At 39.1% G+C, this 21,359-nt stretch overlaps 1 protein-coding gene across 3 annotated transcripts in view; it reads right to left on the bottom strand.

Moving 5' to 3' along the window:
- Positions 1-20,876: 20,876 nt before the first annotated feature.
- LOC124602490 (2-oxoglutarate-dependent dioxygenase htyE-like) overlaps positions 20,877-21,359 on the bottom strand; it is a 185,273-nt gene continuing 184,790 nt past the window's right edge. For all 3 annotated transcript variants that reach the window (XM_047136324.1, XM_047136326.1, XM_047136325.1), the window contains one exon: positions 20,877-21,284. The gene's annotated coding sequence lies outside the window, so the exon portion shown is untranslated. The remainder of the gene's footprint in view (positions 21,285-21,359) is intronic.

Here is a 21,359-nt window from a genome sequence, read left to right as displayed (position 1 = left end):
TAGGTCATTGTGCAGTACACGGTGCATGCACTGCCCATCATGGTTGCTGCCCTCCAAGACAGGGAGGTGGCGCCGCCCTTAGTAGAACACTGCTAGCAACGATATGTCACACTCAGGGCCTCACCGAAGAACGTTCAATTTTAATGCGAGATAATACAGGATTCCACGTCTTGCTAAGAGGAAACCCATTGTCTCTGTTTATTAAATTATCTGCCAACCTAGTTTCAATCGCCTCTTTATAGACACTGTTCCAAAAACTGGAAATGTTGGCAACTACCACAGTTTCATCAAATTTCATACTGTGTCCCTCATTGAAGCAATGTTCTGCTACTGCCGATTTTTCTGGCTGTTGTAGACTCCTATGACGGCAATGTTCCACACACCTGTCATGAACTGTGTGAGTCTTTTAGTTCGTGCCATGAGAAGAGTCACTGTCCGGAAAAAATACATTTCTGCTACACACATTTCTTTCCAGGTCTTCAAACAATGAACAGTATAGTAACTATTATTCATGTCTACAATAATTAACACTAATTCCTCTGTGAATAATGTCAGAAAAACTTGTAATGCACTAGGTTTTTCTGGAAGTGTAAGAGTTACACCTGAATATATTGTATCAAAATCACAAACCCAGGGAATCACCTCCTCCCCCCTGTATCATGAAAACTTGTAAATGAACTTGCCTTTCTTCACTGGGCACAGCATCCTGATCTTCATTATCATTGTCAAGGTATGCAACGAAAAAAAACGGGGTTCTGGCCTCAGAGATGTAAAACGGCAAGAATACAGAGGCAGTATCCTCAGTTTTAGGTGAAGAAAGAGAAAACTCTCATTACCTGTTTCCATGAGAGTATGTTCTGTTTCCTCGTCAGGTAGCACACACTTACAAACTTTCAGACACTACGGAACAATACAAAGTACCTGAGTCCAACTGAGTAACCATCAGTAATCTTAAAAACTGCTTAGAGCTCCACAACTGATATCATGTTACCCAATCACTAACATTTACTAAGAAAATTGTGAAAAATATATGCAATGTTAGCTTCTTTCATACACATTGTCACTGGCACTGGAGACATGATGACTGGGCTTGGATAAAGCAGTTTAAGTTTTAATGCTCTCAGACTTTGGCTTTCTCCATAGAATCTTTAGTATTTAGTTGATCAGGATCACTACCCACTCACGCCAGAAATGGGTCTTACTGAAGGGTTCTTGCCATGAAATGTATCAACGTCTGTGAATCAATAAATGTCAGCTTACAACCAACAAAATATAACTGTAGTTTTTGCAGTATGGCATACCTTCCACCATGGGAGCTTTTGAAGTAGACTTTGCTTTTATTTGACCTTAGTGTGTTTCCTCTCTTAACTTTATTCTCAGTGCCTATGACAAGATGACTATTTTTATTTTTGTTCAATCAGTGGCTACTCTGTTATTTCCATGCCTTTGAACTTAACTGTTTAGAATGGTGCAGAATTTCTCCTTGATACTAGTCTGCCCCTGTTTCCCAAGTTCTCATTTACTTACAGACTTGACATTCCCTTTGCAATGCCATAGAAAGTAACTGCTGCACAATGTAGGTGTCTTGTAGTGTTATATGTCTGTTCCATAAAACTTCAAATGTCCAGTTATGTTATTGCTGACCCTAACTGACACTAGTATATGTATCTTTGTCACTATAACACACTGCTTACAAAAACACATATACAACATTTACTTATATAGATACAAAGTGCTAATAATTATCACTACTTAATTAGTTTTGAACAGAAAGCTGTGCATGTGTTAATTTTGTGTACACTGTACCACTTCCTACACTGAATTATCACATGATCTAATTAGTTCCTTGTGTTCCTGTCAGGTTATAACCAGGTGTAAATGTGCACTATGTTCAGAAGGAAAAGGTTGTTGGACACATCAAATCTGGGCAGCCTACACTTAATGCTTCTGTATGTTCACTCCAAATTATCAGAGAAGTAACCTTTATCTTCTCCATAACTTTCCTCATATGGTACAAAGGGCAAAGTGATATTGTAGTTAATTCAGTGGACTTGCAATGAGGAGGACATTGGTTCACACCCTCATGCAACCATCCAAACATAGGTTTCCATGGTTTCCACAAATTATTTAAGGCAAATGCCAGGACAGTTCCTCTGAAAAGACACAGCTATTTCTTTTCCCATCCATCCCCAATCTAAAATTTCACTCTGCCTCTTATGATTTTGTTTGCAATGAAATGTTAAACCCTAATCTCCCTTCTTTTCTTCACATGGCACAGGAGAAATCATCACTACCATATTAATAAATCAGCCCTCATATCTAATAAAAGATAGTCTGTTCAAAAGCTAGGACACTCTTTTACTTAAACTAAAGCAAATATGAAACACAAACTTTCTGAAGTTGTTCAAGATTTTTTGCTAATTTGTTTGATATCAGAAAAATATGATATATCTACATCTACATCTACATATATAATCCACTAGCCACCAAGCAGTGTGTGGCGGAGGGCACAATTCACCCAAAAGTCATATTTTGCCCCCTCTGTTCCACTCACAGATTGCACGAGGAAAAAATGACTGTCTGAACACCTCAGTATGAGCTCTAATTTCCCTTATCTTTGAATGGTGATTATCGCACGATTTGAAAGTTGGTGGTAATAATATACGCTCTACACCCTCGTCAAAGATCGGATTTTGGAATTTAGTGAGCAGCCCCTTCCGTTTAGCGCGCTGTCTGTCTGCAAGTGTGTCCCACTTCAAACTTTCTATGAGATTTGTAATGCTCTCATGATGGCTAAATGTGCCAGTCACGAACCTAGCTGCTCTTCTTTGGGCCTCCTCAATCTCTTGAATCAGACCCAACTGGTAAGGGTCCCATACAGACAAACAATACCCTAAGACTGGACAAACTAACATATTGTAAGCAATTTCCATTGTTGAAGGCCTGCATCACTTCAGGATTCTACCAATAAACCACAGTCTAGAGTTCGCCTTGCCCGTTATTTGTGCAACCTGATCATTCTTCCATTTGAGATCATTTCGAATAGTCACACCCAGATGCTTGGCGGATGTTACTGCTTCTAAAGACTGCGCCATTTATTTTGTACTCGTACATTAATGGGGATTTTTGCCTTGTTATACGCAGTAGGTTACACTTAGTAATATTGAGAGATAGCTGCCAGTCATTACACCACACGTTTATTTTCTGCAAATCCTCATTGATTAGTTCTTAACTTTCATGTGATACTACTTTCCTGTAGACTACAGTATCATTGACAAACAGTCTAATGCTGCTGTCAATACCATGAACCAGATCATTTATGTAAATCATAAAAAGCAACAGACCTATTACGCTGCCCTGGGGCACACCTGACGTTATGCTTGTTTCTGCTGAAGTCACCCCATTCAGGACGACATACTGCTCTCTGTCTGCTAGAAAACTTTCTATCCAACCGCATATGCCATTGGATAGACCATAAGTGCACAGTTTCTGGAGCAAGCGACAGTGCAGAACTAAGTCGAACACCTTTCGAAAGTTGAGAAATATGGCATCAACCTGAGAGCCGGTATCTAGAGCCTGTTGTATATCATGCACAAAGAGGGCCAGCTGTGTCTCGCATGACCACTGTTTCCTAAAACTGTGCTGGTTTCTGCAGATGAGCTTCTCAGAGTCTAGAAAGGTCATTATGTCTGAACACAAAATGTGTTCCATATTCTACAACAAATCGATGTCAGTGAAATTGACCGGTAATTATGTGCATCCGATTTTCTACCCTTTTTATAGATTGCTATGACCTGGGCCTTCTTCCAGCCTGTGGAACTTTCCACTGTTCCAACAATCTCTGATAGATGACAGATAAGAATGGCACTATATTTGTAGCATAGTCAACATATAATCTTATGGGGATACCGTCTGGGGCAGATGCCTTCCTGGCATCTAAGGATCTTAACTGTTTTACAATCCTAGATACACTAACCACTATGTCAGCCATCCTTGCGTTTGTTCGATAATTGAAAGGGGGAATGGTGCTGCAGTCATCTACCATAAACAAGTTTTTGAAAGCTAGGTTTAGAATTTCGGACTTCTGTTTATCATCAACCATTACATTACCTGTACTGTCAGCATGAGAAGGTACTGAATTATTTGTAGCATTCATAGATTTTATGTACGACCAAAATTTTTGGGGGTTATTTTTAGAATCTGCAGATAAAATATTGCTTTCAAATTCGTTAAAGTAATCTCTCATTGACCTTTTGACAGCTGCTTTCATTACATGTAATTTCTGTTTGTCAGTGGGGCAGTGACTACATTTAAAATGACTGTGCAAAATTCTCTGCTTTCTCAGCAACTTCCTAAAATGTTTGTTGTAGCAAGATGGATCCTTTCCCTCCCCTACATTTTGTATACAATACCTTGTTAGAATAATTACATTTTCCAAACATGTGAACTGAAATGATTACAAGATTATTAAATAAGTTCTTCCGGAGCTCATGGGAGATGTGCTTTTCACAATTATTATGCTAATGTGGTTTACATTTGGCTTAGTGCTTTCACAATTTTGTTCACAGTATTCCTATTTATTTAATATATAGTTTAAAGTGGTCAACAATGGATTGATCTAGGTGTCCCTTTGATATTTTAAGCTGTTGTCCCACTGGGGTCATGAGAAGAGCCTGGTTTACAAGACAAGATATCGAAATAGATGACAGAGGGATAGAGAAACAATTAAAATCACTCAAAAGAGGAAAGGCCGCTGGACCTGATGGGATACCAGTTCAATTTTACACAGAGTATGCGAAGGAACTTGCCCCCCTTCTTGCAGTGGTGTACCGAAGGTCTCTAGAAGAGCGTAGCATTCCAAAGGATTGGAAAAGGGCACAGGTCATCCCCGTTTTCAAGAAGGGATGTCAAACAGATGTGCAGAACTATAGACCTATATCTCTAACGTTGATCAGTAGTAGAATTTTGGAACACGTATTATGTTCGAGTATAATGACTTTTCTGGAGACTAGAAATCTACTCTGTAGGAATCAGCATGGGTTTCGAAAAAGATGATCGTGTGGAACCCAGCTCGCGCTATTCGTCCACGAGACTCAGAGGGCCATAGACACGGGTTCCCAGGTAGATGCCGTGTTTCTTGACTTCCACAAGGCGTTCGATACAGTTCTCCACATTCGTTTAATGAACAAAGTAAGAGCATATGGACTATCAGACCAATTGTGTGATTGGTATGAAACACACACATAAACCTTGGAGATAGGATCGTTGCATCCACTGAATAGGATTACTGCATTCACTGAATTGTTACTTCCATAATATTCCTCTGTACAGGTGCTATAATAAAGGTGGTCAACATATTTAGCAATTAGTACTTTAACTATATGAATTCAGTCACTTTATGTATTACTGCCAATCCTCTTCCTGCATGTACTGAAATAAATGTCAGAGATGGTGACTGCAATGCTATGGACCATGATTATGGAGAAAACAATATGTGATCCCATAAAATCAGTTCTGGTGGAGCTAAACAAAAAACATTACCATCTTGGCAAATTACTTGATCATGCCAAGGGCTTCCGGAGTGCAGATCATAAAATTATGCAGAGAAATTCAATATATGAGGCATTAATGGCATTCCCATGCATGGATGAAATCATTTTTAACACAGAAAGCAAAATGTCACAGCCACAAATGACACCATAGGAATAAAACAACATTGAGAGTACAGAAATATTAAATGTGGTGTCCAGCAAGATTTGGTGCTTGGCCGACTCCTGTTCTTAACCTACATAAGTAATTTACCAGGGCACTGGATACAAAAACAGTGATGTTTGCTGATTTGCTAGTCAAATTTTGTTGATGACTCTAGTACACTAAACAGCCAAGAGAATAATGGAACAGGTCTATGACTGGTTCAAGCAAGCAGCTTAACCATCTTGCAAAAGTTTATATTGTGCAGTTCCAAAGAAATAAAAATGACTTGCTTGTAACAGAAGAAGAATCACAGATGGAATGTAACAATACCAGAGAAGGAAAGTTGCTTCTCACCATATAGCGGAGATGCTGAGTCGCGATAGCCACAGCAAAAAGATTCACACAATTATAGCTTTCGGCCATTAAGGCCTTTGTCAGCAGTAGACACACACACACACACACACACACACACACACACACTCCCGCAAATGCAACTTGCACACACGTCTGCAGTCTCAGAGAGCTGAAACTACACTCAGAGACTGCAGACGTGTGTGCAAGTTGCGTTTGCATGAGTGTGTGTGTGTGTGTGTGTGTGTGTGTGTGTGTGTTTGCGCGTGTGTGTATGTGTGTCTACTGCTGACAAAGGCCTTAATGGCCGAAAGCTATAATTGTGAGAATCTTTTTGTTGTGCCTATCGAGACTCAGCATCTCCGCTATATGGTGAGTAGCAACTTTCCTTCTCTGGTATTGTTGCAGGTAACAGAAGTAGAGATCAATGGGCGCACATCAGATGAGGCTCCACACATGTAGTTTCTAACTATCCAGATTGATCATAAACCGAAATGACACAAGCATGTGGAAAAGTTAAACAACGAGCTTAGTTCTGCCTACTTTGAAGTTTTAGTATCTACAAAAGCAATGAACTAACTGTTGCTGTTTGGTGCTGGCCTTAAGTACTTGTGTCATTGCGAAGTCTGGCCCAACACCCACAGAAATATCTGCAAGAGTATTGTGTTACAGTGTTTCACAACAAGTGTTTCACAACAAGTGTGGCATTTACTTGCGACGTTAATATATTTTGACCACATTTCTCATATTCTGTAACCAGTGTATAATATGACAATTTCCAAGACCACAAAGGAAAACAGACACGTCAATAACCAGATGAACAGTTCATCAATTTGTAGAAAAAAAAAGAAAAAAAAAAGCTGGGCATGAGGGAGATCTGAACAGGGATCTCCTGCTCTACAGTCCAACACCGTGACTACACAACCATGCTGCCCTGGCTATATAAATTCGCTCAATCTTGCATATCTTGAACTTGGACCTTCACTGTTTCTATTTTGCTTCTTCTTTCACAGTTCAATACACTTTCTTCCTGTTTTCATGCTTGATCTGTGTTCAGTTTTTGATGGGCTATCCACTGGGCCATCTTATTACTAAATCTGGGGAGGGGGGTGGGCTGATGGGGAATTTCCCTTATAAGTTTTTGCCATCTCCTCTAAAATTATGATGGATGAAGTAGTAAAAGCCGTGAACTTCATCCATGGCTCCTAAATATGCAGATTCTTAATCTTTTGTGTCAAGAAATGGGATCATTGAATATTACACTTCTGCTACATATCTTGACGTATAATGTGAACAAAAATTTTCGAATTTAGATACTTCAATTTTTTTGGCTATTGAGAGGCATGAGTATGCAGATTTATTGCAATTGATGCATGAGTATCTCAGTTGGCATATCTTTCCAACATTTTTCTACACTTTAATGAAATGAACAGAAGAATGCAAAGTAGAAATTCTGACTAGTATGGATATTATTCCAGGATTTATTAATAAGTTAAATTTGTGGGTACAGACAACTGAAAATGGATTGGGTGAGATGTACTCGACTGTATGGCCCCTTACTAATGATAATAAGATTTGTTTGACTTAACATTGACTACTCTTGCAGCAGAATTTCAAAAACTTTTTTGGAGAGAATGGTGAAGATTTTGACTGGATTTGCGATCCATTAATGTATTTGAAACATCTTCCAAATAATTTAGGGTTAGGCTTAAAAGGGGAACAGGCAGATTCGAAAGCAGGCAGAATATTGCCATCAAAATTTTTCAAAAGTGCCTTTGGATACATTTGGTTGTCAATAAGCAGGTGGCAGTTAACATGTTATTTGTGATATCATTTTCAACTGCATACTGTTTGAACTGAGCTTTTCAACATTTACTGAAATTAAAACATCCATGTCCATGTCTGGGTCTGTCCCCTTTCCACTGTCCTATTTGATGTGTCTTGATTATATCATAAATATATTGGGTTGTGGTACTTGCAAAGGGTCCAGGGGAGAAACTGATGAAATCAGTTCATCTACTTATAAATCTACATGGATACTCTACAAATCACACTTAAATGGCTGGCAGAGGGTTCATCGAACCACCTGCACAATAATTCTCTATTATTCCAATCTCGAACACCACGTGGAAAAAATTAGGAACCTATGCCTTTCTGGACGAGCTATGATTTCCCTTATTTTATTATGATGATCATTTCTCCCTACTTAGGTTGTCATTGACAAAATATTTTTGCATTTGAAGGAGAAAGTTGGTCACTGAAATTGAGAAGATTACCCTCCAATGAAAAATGCCTTTGTTTTAATTATGTCCATCTGTCAAGTCCTGTATCACAGCAGTGAAACTCGCTCCCCTGTTTCTCAATAACACAAAATGTGCTGCTCTTCTTTGACCTTTCTCAATGTGCTCTGTTAGTCCTATGTGGCAAGACTCCCACACCGCACAGCAGTTCTCCAAAAGAGGATGGTCAAGCATAGGGTAGGCAGTCCCTGTAGTAGATCTGTTGCATCTGCTAAGTGTTCTGCTACAAGGTGTACAACTTTGCTTCCACAGATCGCAGACCTCATGCAGTTAGCTTGGACCTTGGTCAACATAATCTTATTCAAACATTAGTTGATTCTTGTCTGCATCACAAAGTTGTTCTTGATTGAAAATGTCAGTTTACAAGCCTAATTCTCGTCATTTGCAGGAGGTGTTACTGTTTTGTTTCAATATGAAGAAAACAGCAGCTGAGTCTCATTGAATGCCCTCAAGTATGTATGGTAAGGATGCTATTAGTGAAAGAACGTGTTGCGAGCCGTTTCAACGCTTCAAGAACGGTGATTTAAACATCATAGATGGGCATAGTGGTGGAAGAGAGAATGTTTTCGAAGATGCAGAATTGGAGACATTGCTGAGTGAAGACTCACGTCAAACTCAAGTAGAATTGGCACAATTAGTTTCAGTGACACATCAAGCCATTTCAAAATGTCCCAAGGCTACGGCCATGATTCAGAAAGGAGGAACTTGGGTCCCATGTGAGCTGAAACCAAGAGACTGAACGACATTTGTGTGTATGTTAACAGTTGCTTCAGAGGCAAAAACTGAAGGGATTTCTGCATCGCATTGTGATCGGGGACAAAAAATGGGTTCATTACGATAACCCTAAATGCAAAAAATCATGGGGATATCCCGGTCATGCTTTCATGTCGGCGGCCAAACCGAATATTCATGGCTCCAAGATCCCGCTGTGCATTTGGCGGGACCAGCTCGGCATCGTGTATTATGAGGTGTTAAAACCAAGTGACACAATCAGTGGTGCTCATTATCAAATGCAATTAATGCATTTGAGCAGAGCATTAAAAGACAAATGGCTGCAATACAGCAAGAGGCACAATAAAGTGATTTTGCAGCATGACAACGCTTGACTCCACATTGCAAAAGAGGTCAAAATGTACTTAGAAATGTTAAAATGAGAATTCCTACCCCACCAGCCATAGTCTCCAGACATTGCTCCCTCTGATTATCACCTGTTTAGATCAGTGGCACATGGTCTGGCTAACCAACACTTCCTATCTCATGAAGAAGTCACAAATTGGATTGATTTGTGGGTCGCTTCAATAGATGAACAATTTTTTCATTGTATATTGCCCACAAGATGGGAGAAAGTAGTGGCCAGCGATGGAAAATGCTTTGAATGATACATGTGTAACCAATTTGTTGCATTAAAGCCTCAAATGTTGGAGAAAAATGGTGGAAGCAAAGTTGTACACCTTGTAATAAAGCGCAGTCTTTGGCTCTCCTTCCCCACAACATTTTCTGTGTGTTCTTTCCAATCTAAGTTGTTTGTAATTTTAATTCCTAGGTATTTATTTGAATTTATGGGCTTTAGATTTGACTGATTTACATGTAACCGAAGTTTAACAGATTCCTTTTAGCAGTCATGCAGCTGACTTTACACTTTTCATTATTTAGGGTCAATTGCCAATTTTCACAACATACAGATTTCCATTCTAAATTGTTTTTCAATTTGTTTTGATCTTCTAATGACTCTGCTAGACAACAAACAAGAGTATCATCTGCAAACAACCCAAGATGGCAGCTCAGATTGTGTCCTAAATTGTTTATAAAGATAAGGAACAGCAGAGGGCCTAAAACACTACTTTGGGAAATGCCAGGAATCACTTCTATTTTACTTGATGACTTTCTGTTAGTACAAACTGTGACCTCTGATGAAAATTGAATTTAATCACACAACTGAGATGATATTCCATAAGGTGAAGTACATTGTCAAAAGCCTTCTGGCAATCTAGAAATACGGAATCAATTTGAAATCCTATGTCAATAGGCTCATCTGCAAACAATCCAAGATGAATGCTCAGATTGTCTCCTAAATCATTTATAAAATTAAGGAACAGCAGAGGGTCTATAACACTACTTTGGTGCATGCCAGAAATCACATCTGTTGTGCTCGATAACTTTCTGTCAGTTACTACAAACTGTGACCTCTCTGACAGGAAATTGTGAATCTAATCACATAACTGAGACAATATTCCATAAGCACGCATTTTGACTATAAGGTCCTTGTGAAGTAGTGTCAAAAGCCTTCTGGAAATCTAGAAATAGGGAATCAGTTTGAAATCTTATGTCAATAACACTCAACACTTCGTGCAAGTAAAGAGTTAGTTGTGTTTCACAAGAATGGTGTTTTCTAAACCAATGCTGACTGTGTGTGAATAGATTGTTCTCTCTGAGGTAATCATAATGTTTGAACACAATAGATGTTATAAAATCCTACTACATATCAATGTTGATGATGTGGACCTATAATTTAGTGGATTGCTCCTATTGGCTTTCTAGAATATTTGTGTGACCTGTCCAACTTTGCAGTCTTTGGATACAGATCTTTTATAGAGTGAGCGGTTCTATATAATTGTTAAGTATGGAGCTGTTGCATCAGCATACTCTGAAAAGAACCTAATTGGTTTACAGTCTGGACTAGAAGACTTCCTTTTATTATATGAAGATGGTATCTGTTCTTTCGGACATGTCCGAAAGAACAGATACCATCTTCATATAGTTAAGGCTAACCGGCCATTGACCTTCTTCTTCTGTGCTAGATGCTCACGCATTGCCCGAACTCTTACAGGACTCGGTAAGATTTTCTGCTGCGAGTAATGAGTGTAATGGGCTGGGGCACTATGAATGCAGTGTGTGAACAATAAGGTGGGAATATAGGTCTCACGGGAGCATGCAAGGGATAAATCCCTGCAGTCGCACTATCCTCTGTGCCCTCGGTGGCTCAGATGGACAGAGCATCTGCCATGTAAGCAGGAGATCCCAGGTCGGGACACACATTTTCAACTGTCCCCGTTGACATATATCAATGCCTGTCAACAGCTTAGGGTCTTGATTTAATTATAATTTAAATTGCTTGGCAACTCTGAGGATATCTACTTCTAAGTTACTCATGTTGGCAGCTGTTCTTCATTCAAATTCTGGAATATTTACTTTGTCTTATTTGGTAAAGGAATTTTGAAATGCTGTCTTTAGTAACTCTGCTTTAGTAGCACTGTCATCGATAGTATTTCCCCAGGAGGTCTAATCTCCTCGGTACTTCAATTGCTATTGCACAGGGAAGGAATTGATTCTCTTGCCACTAGCATACTTCACATATGACCAGATTTGGATTTTCTGCCAGATTTTGAGACAAAGTTTCATTGTAGAGACTATTATAAGCATCTCACTTTGAAGTCCATGCCAAGTTTCAAGTTTCTATAGAAGATCGCCAGTCTTCGAGATTTTGTGTTCGTTTGAATTTGGCATGCTTTTTTTGTTGTTTCTGCAATTGTGTTCTGTTACTTTTGTGTACCAAGGGAGTTCAGCTCCATCATTTGTTCATTTATTTGGTATAAATTTCTCAATTGCTGCTGATACTATTTCTTTGAATTCAAGCCAGATCTGGTCTACACTTAGAGCTACATTATTAATTTGGAAGGAGTGGAGAGTGTCTCTCAACTTTTTATTTATTTTTGGTGGATTTGGGAAATACAGCATCCAGTCTCGCTACGACAACCCTGTGTTCACTAATCCCTGTATCTGTTTTGATGCTGTTGCTAAGAGGTCAAGTGTGTTTTACTATTCACATGGGCTCATGAACTAATTGTTCAAAATAATTTTTAGAGCATGCATTTCACACAATTTCAGACAATGTTTTGTTCATTCCTCTGGATTTAAACATGTATTTTTGCTAACATATCAAGGGTAAATTGAAGTCACCACCAACTATAATTGTAGCTATGGGTTGGTACATGTTTGAAATTGTAGTCGAGTTTTCTTTGAACCTTTCAGCAATTGTATCACCTGAGTTGGGAAGTCAGTAAAAGGATCCAATTATTATTTTATTCCAGTCGCCAAGCATGATCTCGACCCATACTAACTCACAGGAACTATCTACTTCAATTTCATTACAAGGGAAACTACTTCTAACAGCAACAAACATCCATCACCAACTGAGTTTAGCGTATCCTTTCTCAACACCATTAGGTCCTACGCAAAAATTTTGGCTGAACTTGTCTCTGGCTTTAGCCAGCTTTCAGTGTCTATAATGATTTGAATATTAGTGATTTCTATTAACACTTGGAGCTCTGGTACTTTTCCAATGCAGCTACAACAGTTTACAAGTGTTATACCGATGGTTCCTGGATCTTCATTCTTCCTGTGTTCAATCTGCACCCTTTGAGAAAGAAGCCCTTTTTGTGTTTCCCTGAGACCCATTAACTCAAAAAACTACCCAGTCCACTCCACACAGCCCCTGCTACCTGTGTAGCTGCCTCCTGCGTGTAATGGACTCCTGACCTAAAACCCATACCCTATAGCATAAGTTGAGGAATCTGCAGCTTTCACAGTCACAGAACCATCTGAGCCTCTGATTCAGACCATTCACTTAGCTCTGTACCAGAGGTCCATAATTGGTCCTATCGACTAGGCTGCAAATAGTGAGCTCTACATTCATTTCACAATCAAGATTGGAGCCTTTACCATTTCTGATAGTCACTTGAAACCACAGAGAATATCTTCCAATCCAAAGTGACACACATCATTGGTACTGACATGAGCCACTACCTGCAGCTGGCTGCACACTGTGCTCTTCATGGCTTCTGGAAGGACCCATTCCATATCTGGAATGACTCCACCCAGCATGCACAAAAACTGCACAGTCTTTCTTACCCTCCTTGGCAGCCATATCCCTAAGGAACCCCATAATGCACTTAACATTGGAACTCCAAACTTCCAATAATCTCACCCTCTGTGACTGCCTGATTCTTGCAGACTGAGAGGTTTCCTCTGAAACAGGACAAGTGACTGGATCTGGCTGAGGGACATTGTCAGCCACAAACAGCACCTGGCACTTGTTTGTCAGGCTAACTGGGGAAGCCTTATGTTCAGCACCCTGGGAAGTCTTTCACTGCTTGCCACGTCCCGAGGTCACCAACTCCCGAGGTGACCTCCAACTCGACCCAGGTGAGGGGTCACCCTCAGTGCAAGCAGCAGTTGGGCTGGCCACTGGTGTGGACCGATCAGCAAACTCAGATATGCTGGATGTCCATTGGATCCCCACAGCCCATCCACCACAGTTATGCCCATCCACTACAGCTTCAAGCTCTGTAACCAAAGTCATCGCAGCCCAGAGCTGAGAGCAAAGTGTCATCAACTTGGCTCACATCCGCACATAGCAAATACAGTCCCTATCTACAATAAAGACCATGGAAAACTACACTACACAGACAAACAAAAGACTGTCGACATGTGCTATGGAACTCTACTGTATACGCTGACGAATACATAAGAGTTGTGTTTAATAAATTAGATTAACAAGCAAAAATTCAAAAACTGAACTACCATAGCACTCAGGTGAGACTGATTAGGAACTTGTAATACATTACAAAATAAGTTTACTTTCTGACACAAATGAACATGCAAGAACTGTGTAAATTGTATATTAAATTAAAATGCAGAAACTCAAGAAACCAAACTAGCAAAGCACACACAAGAAACTATACAATTTGTTCATGGATAGGAACTTGTAAAATGTCACAAAATCTGTTACTTTCCTGTTGCTGCTTGTGTTTCAGCTGGCTGCTGCTGCTGCTACCTGAGACTTGTATGCATGTCTTGACAGTTGTATGTATGCATTGCAACCTACCAGATCACATGGCTCCATTTTCAGGTAACATGATGTGGTATGTGGGATATGTCAGCAAAGAGGACATTATTCCAGGCAGCATAAGGAGAGAGCGTGGTTGAGATTTGGTAAACCATGGATAGAGGGAAGTTTGGCGAATGTAGATAGTAGGGGATTAAATGCATAATTTTTTGTAAATAGGGTTGTCATGTGAACTGTGAATTTAAGGTCTTCCAGGATTCTACACTAGTAGATATGTGGTTTGACATCCACAGGGTACCTGTATCAAGGGTGGAGCTTTTCTCTTCCTTTCAGTTTCTATGCCATGCCAAACTCATGCTTTAGATGTAGTTCTGTTCTCTTGTGAGGTGCCACAATTGTAAGTAATGGTACAGCTCTAACAGAAAAAAAAACAGATCAGTCTTGCAACAATGACTTCCAGTTCAAGTTTTTTGTCTTCTCATCATGCAATGCTGACCCAAATAGCAAAGTAAGATGCTGAGAGAGCACGATGCAAGATGGGTCGCTAGTGAGGTGCTATATTGTTCTGGATCCTTCAAAGTTCCCTCAGCATGATACCAAAGAATCTTTCTAAGGTAACTATGAGAATCATTGTTAGGAATAATGGGAATATAATGGGGGAATGTATCAAGTTTCAGGGAAGTATGACGAGAAGAAAATGTTATTAAGTAATGGGAGTTTTAGCTGGTAGAGTGTCTGTGGTTGAATATTTCAGTAGTATTGCAGTGCTCGTGAAGCATGATATGCTGAATAGGTCTCTCAGGGATGAGAGGAGACGAAGTTCTAGGATTTAAGTGATAGCTGTCCAAACACTGCAATCATAAATACAGCTGCAATGACTCTCAGCGATTCCCTTTTTGTAAATAATTTAACTCCTTTTTGATGGACTTCTGTGCTCATTTCATGACATAATGATAATACATAGTACAGTATTAGGGCAATTTGTAAAGTGGGGAACAGGATGACTAAGCTGGTGAAGATGATTGTTCATTGACAAAGCTGGGTATAAAGTGAGGAGGATAATTCATGGAAGAAAAGGATAAGTAGTCTGTAATTTCAGGCAAGTCAAACAGGGGCACAGTTGTAGGTTATCTCCCTGAAAATCAAAATGTCTAATCCTGTGAGATGTTGTGACACTACTGCCAACTGGACATGTCAGTGTCTTAGACTGTGTGTTGTTGACTCCCAGTGAGACTGGCTGAAGAGTTCTGCAGGAAACATCAAGTGAATCACAAAAAGTGCACCTAGGCATCAAAGAGTAATAACACATTGCAGTTAATCTGGTATTTGTTTGCAAGACTTATGCTAGTGTCTAGAGATATTTGGTGACTGAAAACTACAAACTGTGTGGAGATTTTTAATATATCTGGATACCTATTTAGGCATTGAAGAGCTGCAAATAGGATTTCTCACAACTGTGTGAGCTAAAGACTAATTGAACGTGCCTGGAATGAATTGCGAAAAATTTAACTAGTTCCAGGTAAAGCAACAGAGAGAGCCAAATTCTTTGAAGCAGGGAAGTGTGTAATGGTATGAGCCTAGGCAACAGGGCTTGATGCTGTAAAAAGGTCAATTGCTGCAGTCCACTGGCACGGGATTATGTCACAGTATCCGCTGGGCACCACTGCTCACCTGCCAGTCAGCACCCGGAAAATTACCAAAACCAGGGATACTTCAACATACAGTGTAAGTAACATTTGTGGCAGCAACGTTGCAACAAATCCACTTCAGCACATATAATTACTGGCTGCCCAGTTAGGCTGGACATCAAATCAAATCAGTGAGTCTTTGAGTCAGTGTCCATCGCAGTGCCTCCTTCTGCCATAAGTCGCTACGGCTCCACTGGCATCCTGACAGGACCCCCTGGGCCCTGTCCATTCCAGTCTAAGGCATCAGCAGCTGCTGTAGCTCCCTGTTGCATCTACAGGCATCTTCATGACACTTTGTGCCGATGTCATCGGGCAATGCGCACTTTTCAGCACCCATCATACATGGGCTTAAGCAACTAATATGAATTGTTGGAATGTAATAAAGGGATTCTACTGTCATCACCTTGAACCACCATCCTTCACCACAGCACGCGCGCACCAACTACAACACATATGTAGTACAGACTGTTATTTTCTGTAACAGTAGTATCCATTGTTCAGGTGCTGCTTTAACTGTATTGTTCAAATTCAGTTTCCGCATTGGAGAGGTCTGAGTGATAAGAACAAGGCTCAAAGATTTACCTGTGGCTTTACATAGTATATCATTTATTTCTAAATTTCAGGGACATTCTTATGTTCTGAACAGAGAAGAAAAATGAACTAAAATTTAAAAAGAAGTTACTTGTTACTTAAATGTAATCAAGTAGATGTTCTGAATTCTAGGATATTTAATCTTTAATATTTTTTCAGCTGTCAATACAAATCTGTTTCAGATTAACTTTTGTAGCTTAACATACAGACCACATGGTCACATCAAGCACTTTTACTTTGGCCAACCTTAGTGTGACCTATGGTTGAGTGTTATAATAACACAAGAAAACGCCAACTGGTCTCAGAAATATGCACACACAAACACACAAAACAAAATATATGTGATTTACACACATAGAGAGCATATGAATTTGAAATTCTGGTTTTTGTCATGTTCATGCACCAAGTCTATTGTACAATACAGCAAGAGTCAGATCAATTTTTGGAATGGGCTCAATAATAATATTTTATTACAGCATCTCATTTCAGTATAAATTTAAATCTTTGAATGGTTACAAAATTACGGTCTTTCTAAAATATCAGCGACACAAAAGATAAATACTATACATTACCTTAAATATCTAATCAAAATTAATCTATAACATCTAGCACCAGTTTTGCACATTATACTTGAAAGACAGTGTCATCATAACTAATTAGTAACTAATTAGTAACAAACTAGAGCACTACTTCCTTTTTGAACTTCTTGTAATATGGGTCCACAGGTAATATGTATTGCTTAAAGGACGCCATTTCTGCTTATGGCTGCAAATGTTTCTATTATGTTATTCCAGTTTCAGTGTTGTGCCATTGTCAAGCATAAACATTAAATGCCATATCAGATCATATAAGTATGTTATAAGGTTTCAGAAATGATCCACAGGTGAAAAATGAACCTGATTAGTTTAAATGTATTTCTTCTGCAGAGTAAATGGACAAGAATTGTGGTGATAGGTATCAAACTAGCTATAATAGAAACAGTAGTACCAGTAGTTGGATAATGGATTAGAGTGCTAACAGCAGCAGTCTTGTGGTACTAAGAATTGGATTTTTATTATTTTTTCTTATGTTTTACAATATACTAACAGCAGAAGTCTTTTGGTAGTAAGAATTGAGATTTTATATTTTCTCTTGTGTTTTGTAATATTATTATGCAGCACACAGATATTATTATCCCTCAATGTATGTGATTAAATGACCTATTACAGCTACCATGGTAATAGGTCACAACTGTGAAAGGATAAAGAGACACACAAATGGGAAGCCTGAAGGATTTGATATACAAATAGTTGGAATACCCACCTGTTCATTATATTTGGCACCACACTTATTCTCATGTTCAAACGAATTTGTGGATGGAAAATGTTTTGATTCCAACAAGAGGTTACAGAAACTGTAGATGGGTAATATGCATATGCACACGCACCCACGGGCGCGTGCACACACAAACACACACACACACATACATACACACACACACGCACACACACACACACACACACACACACACACACATGGAAGTGTTGGCACATGGCACTCAACGTAGGTGGTGACCTGGGTAAGATAACTTCTCCAGTAGGTGGTAGCATGGTCAGCCTTGACTTGGCAGTGCTGTATGGCAAGTCAATGCAGAGCTGGAGATGGAACTGAAGAAAATCCAACCACCATTACCGTAGATAAACATTTTGAATTAGCATCCACTGATCTAACAGAGCGAGACATCTATTAGAAGTTAATTATTCTGTGTGTGTGCTACTCACCTAATGGTAATGTGAGCACTTTCCTTAACAAATTAACTGAAGTCATGGAAAGAGACACCCCCCCCCCCCCCCACACACACACACACACACAAACCAACAACATAATAATAAGTAGAAACATGAGTTTTAACCCAAGTGTTGAGGATAAAATTGGTAATAACTTCCTAAACATTATGAGCACATTTGATGTGGCACAAATGGTACAGGCTTGTATAGCATATCCGAAAATTTTAAACCATGTTCTTACAAATATTGACACAGAAAATTGTAAAGTATTTATACAAGCTCTTAGTCCTTACATCATTACTATCAGATAATAAAGCTAAAGAAAGGCCTGGTAAAAACTACAAGACTGCAGGCCAACAAAAGGATTTTTTTTTTTTTTTTTTTGGAACAAATGATATACTTTTTCTGGGCTCTGGCAGATCAAACCAGGGACAAAGTGTGTGTGAAAAACAATATACATGCTAAATTTAGAATTATATTAATGACTTCAGCTGCTGACGGGCATTGATATATATCAACGGGGACAGGTGAAAATGTGTGCTTCAACCGGGAGTTGAACCCGGGATCTCCTGCTTACATGGCAGATGCTCTATCCATCTGAGCCACTGAGAACACAGAGGATAGTACGACTGCAAGGCCTATCTTGTGCATGCCTCCCTCGAGACCCACATTCTTACCTTGTATGTCCACACACTACATTCGTAGTGTCCCACTCCGACACACTCATTACTCATGGAAGAAGTTCTTACACCATATCCATATAAGTATATAGTTCTGGCAATACCAGCCATGACCTCCTTCATCTGTGCGGACGCACACCTATTCCCTGAACTCTTACGGGACTTGGTAAGAATGTCTTCCATGTGTAATGAGTGTGTTGGGGTGGGGCACTACGAATGTAGTGTGTGGACATACAAGGTGAGAATGTAGGTCTCATGGGAGGCGTGCACAAGACAGTCCCTGCAGTCACACTAACCTCTGTGCCCTTGGTGGCTCAGATGGATAGAGCATCTGCCATGTGAGCAGGAGATCCCGGGTTCGCACTCACACTAACCTCTGTGCCCTTGGTGGCTCAGATGGATAGAGCATCTGCCATGTGAGCAGGAGATCCCGAGTTCGAGTCCCGGTCGGGGCACATATTTTCACACGTCACCATTGATATATATCAACGCCCATCAGCAGCTGAAGATATTAATATAATTCTAATTTCGTTCTAGATGGCTGCAGGTCATCAATGGTGTCTGTTCTTTCGGACATGTCCTTATTCCACCAAGTGAGTACATGTACCAATCTGTGATGCATATCAGGAAAAACACTACTAAGTATTTCACTAATAGTTCTATACACAATCATGTAACAAGAGCCAGTTTGAGGTTACATTTACCCAGGAAAAATAAATAAAAAACGCAAAACAGCATTTTATATCAGGGAAGAAATTGTGTAATAAATTGCCAAAGGAAATGAAAAAGATTACTAAATTACACCTATTTAAAAAAAAGCAGCTAAAATGTCCTTTATAAATAATGCATACTACCCAATTAAAGATTACTTAGAGGACTCACAGTAGTGAATAGTAATGAAACAGGAAACTACAACACACTGTTGCGTTTCCATACATGATCGCAGTTAACTGCTTTCACAATGAAATCATGTGTTAAGACATAAAATGCATGATAGTAATGTCTTGTCATTCTCTGAGGTTCAATGTCTCACTTATCATGGGGAGGGGGAAAGCTGACTCAGTTTTTCAGGTGCACTGAGGGGATAGTTGAATATGTGTGGGCATGGAATTAGCTTTCTGAACAGACTGGGTTAGTGCGAAGGACCCAGGAGCATCTTCACAATCCATGAGTATCAGGGGTGTCTTTAGTACATGTGGCAATGAAGAACAAAACTGTCATTTACCTGAAATAAACTGTATTGTAAATCAAGGAACATTGTACAATAGAGACTAAATGAATGAGGAAGTGTTGATGTGAAGGCCCTGACATCACTTTTGGGAGTTTGGAGTTGCTCAGTCTGGCCATTCTGATTTGAGTTTTCTGTGGTTTTCCTAAATCACTTACACAAATGCTGGGATCATTCCTTAATCAAGGCTATGGTCAACCAACTGTCCTATCATCACAAGCCACCTGTCCTATCATCACAGGCCACTTGTCCTATCCTTAGAAAGCATGTTATGTACTCTGTGTGTTGTATGTTCCGAGCTACTGATTTGTATTGTATTATCTTGACAATTCCTATATCATCGTGAAATCCTTTGATGAATAAAGATAAATGAAATAAATTAATAGCAAATATTGTATACCTTCTTTTATTTGTTTTAATTCCTAGGCTTGTTATGAGCTTCTATTCACTATGTAAAGATGAAAAACAAAAAAATATTTAGAGCATTTCAAAACTTATAGATGTTAACCTGAGACTGTTGCTAAATGTAACAGTTGTACTAAACCATATCATACTTCAGATAACAGATACATTTATATATATAATGTTTCAGCTCCAAGATTATCTGTAAGTATACAAGAGCAAATCAAGTACTTAAACGTTAATAAACTGGCAGTTTTGGAACTGTTAGTGGCAGCTTGAGGCAAGCAGATTCCTTTCATATTTACTGGTTTATTGAGACTACACAACAAAATGAGAAATATGTGTTGTTTATTTCCTTTATTTGTACATACTAGAATACATTATCTTTTCTTGTCAATATTTACATGACTTAAAAATTGTTAGAATGCATAAATCAGTCAGAAGCTTACATGTGAGATATGATATCATCACAGTACATTTCTCTGGAAGTCAGTGGTTCTCAAGGTTTCCCATACAACTTCAACTGTGCGTCCTGAATCATTATCTTTTAAATAATAATAATTATAATAATAAACTGTGTCTCAGTGCCTTTAATTTCATTATGAAAGCACCATAAATATTTCATGATTTGTAAAGTTTCATTGAATGATTTGCAAAGGGTGTCATAAGTTATGAATTTCACAGTCATTTGGCTTCATGCAGAATGGTTTGAAGAGAGCAGAACTCAAATATTTGTTATCTGTAAAAGAAAAAAGGAATTTTTGTCATACATGTACAGAAAAGTGAAGAATATTACAAACCAAATCATCCATAG

This window comes from Schistocerca americana, chromosome 1 (assembly GCF_021461395.2).
Source record: "Schistocerca americana isolate TAMUIC-IGC-003095 chromosome 1, iqSchAmer2.1, whole genome shotgun sequence".
NCBI lineage: Eukaryota > Metazoa > Arthropoda > Insecta > Orthoptera > Acrididae > Schistocerca > Schistocerca americana.
Note: the sequence above shows the minus strand (reverse complement) of the source record. Positions and strands in the feature narration are given on the sequence as shown.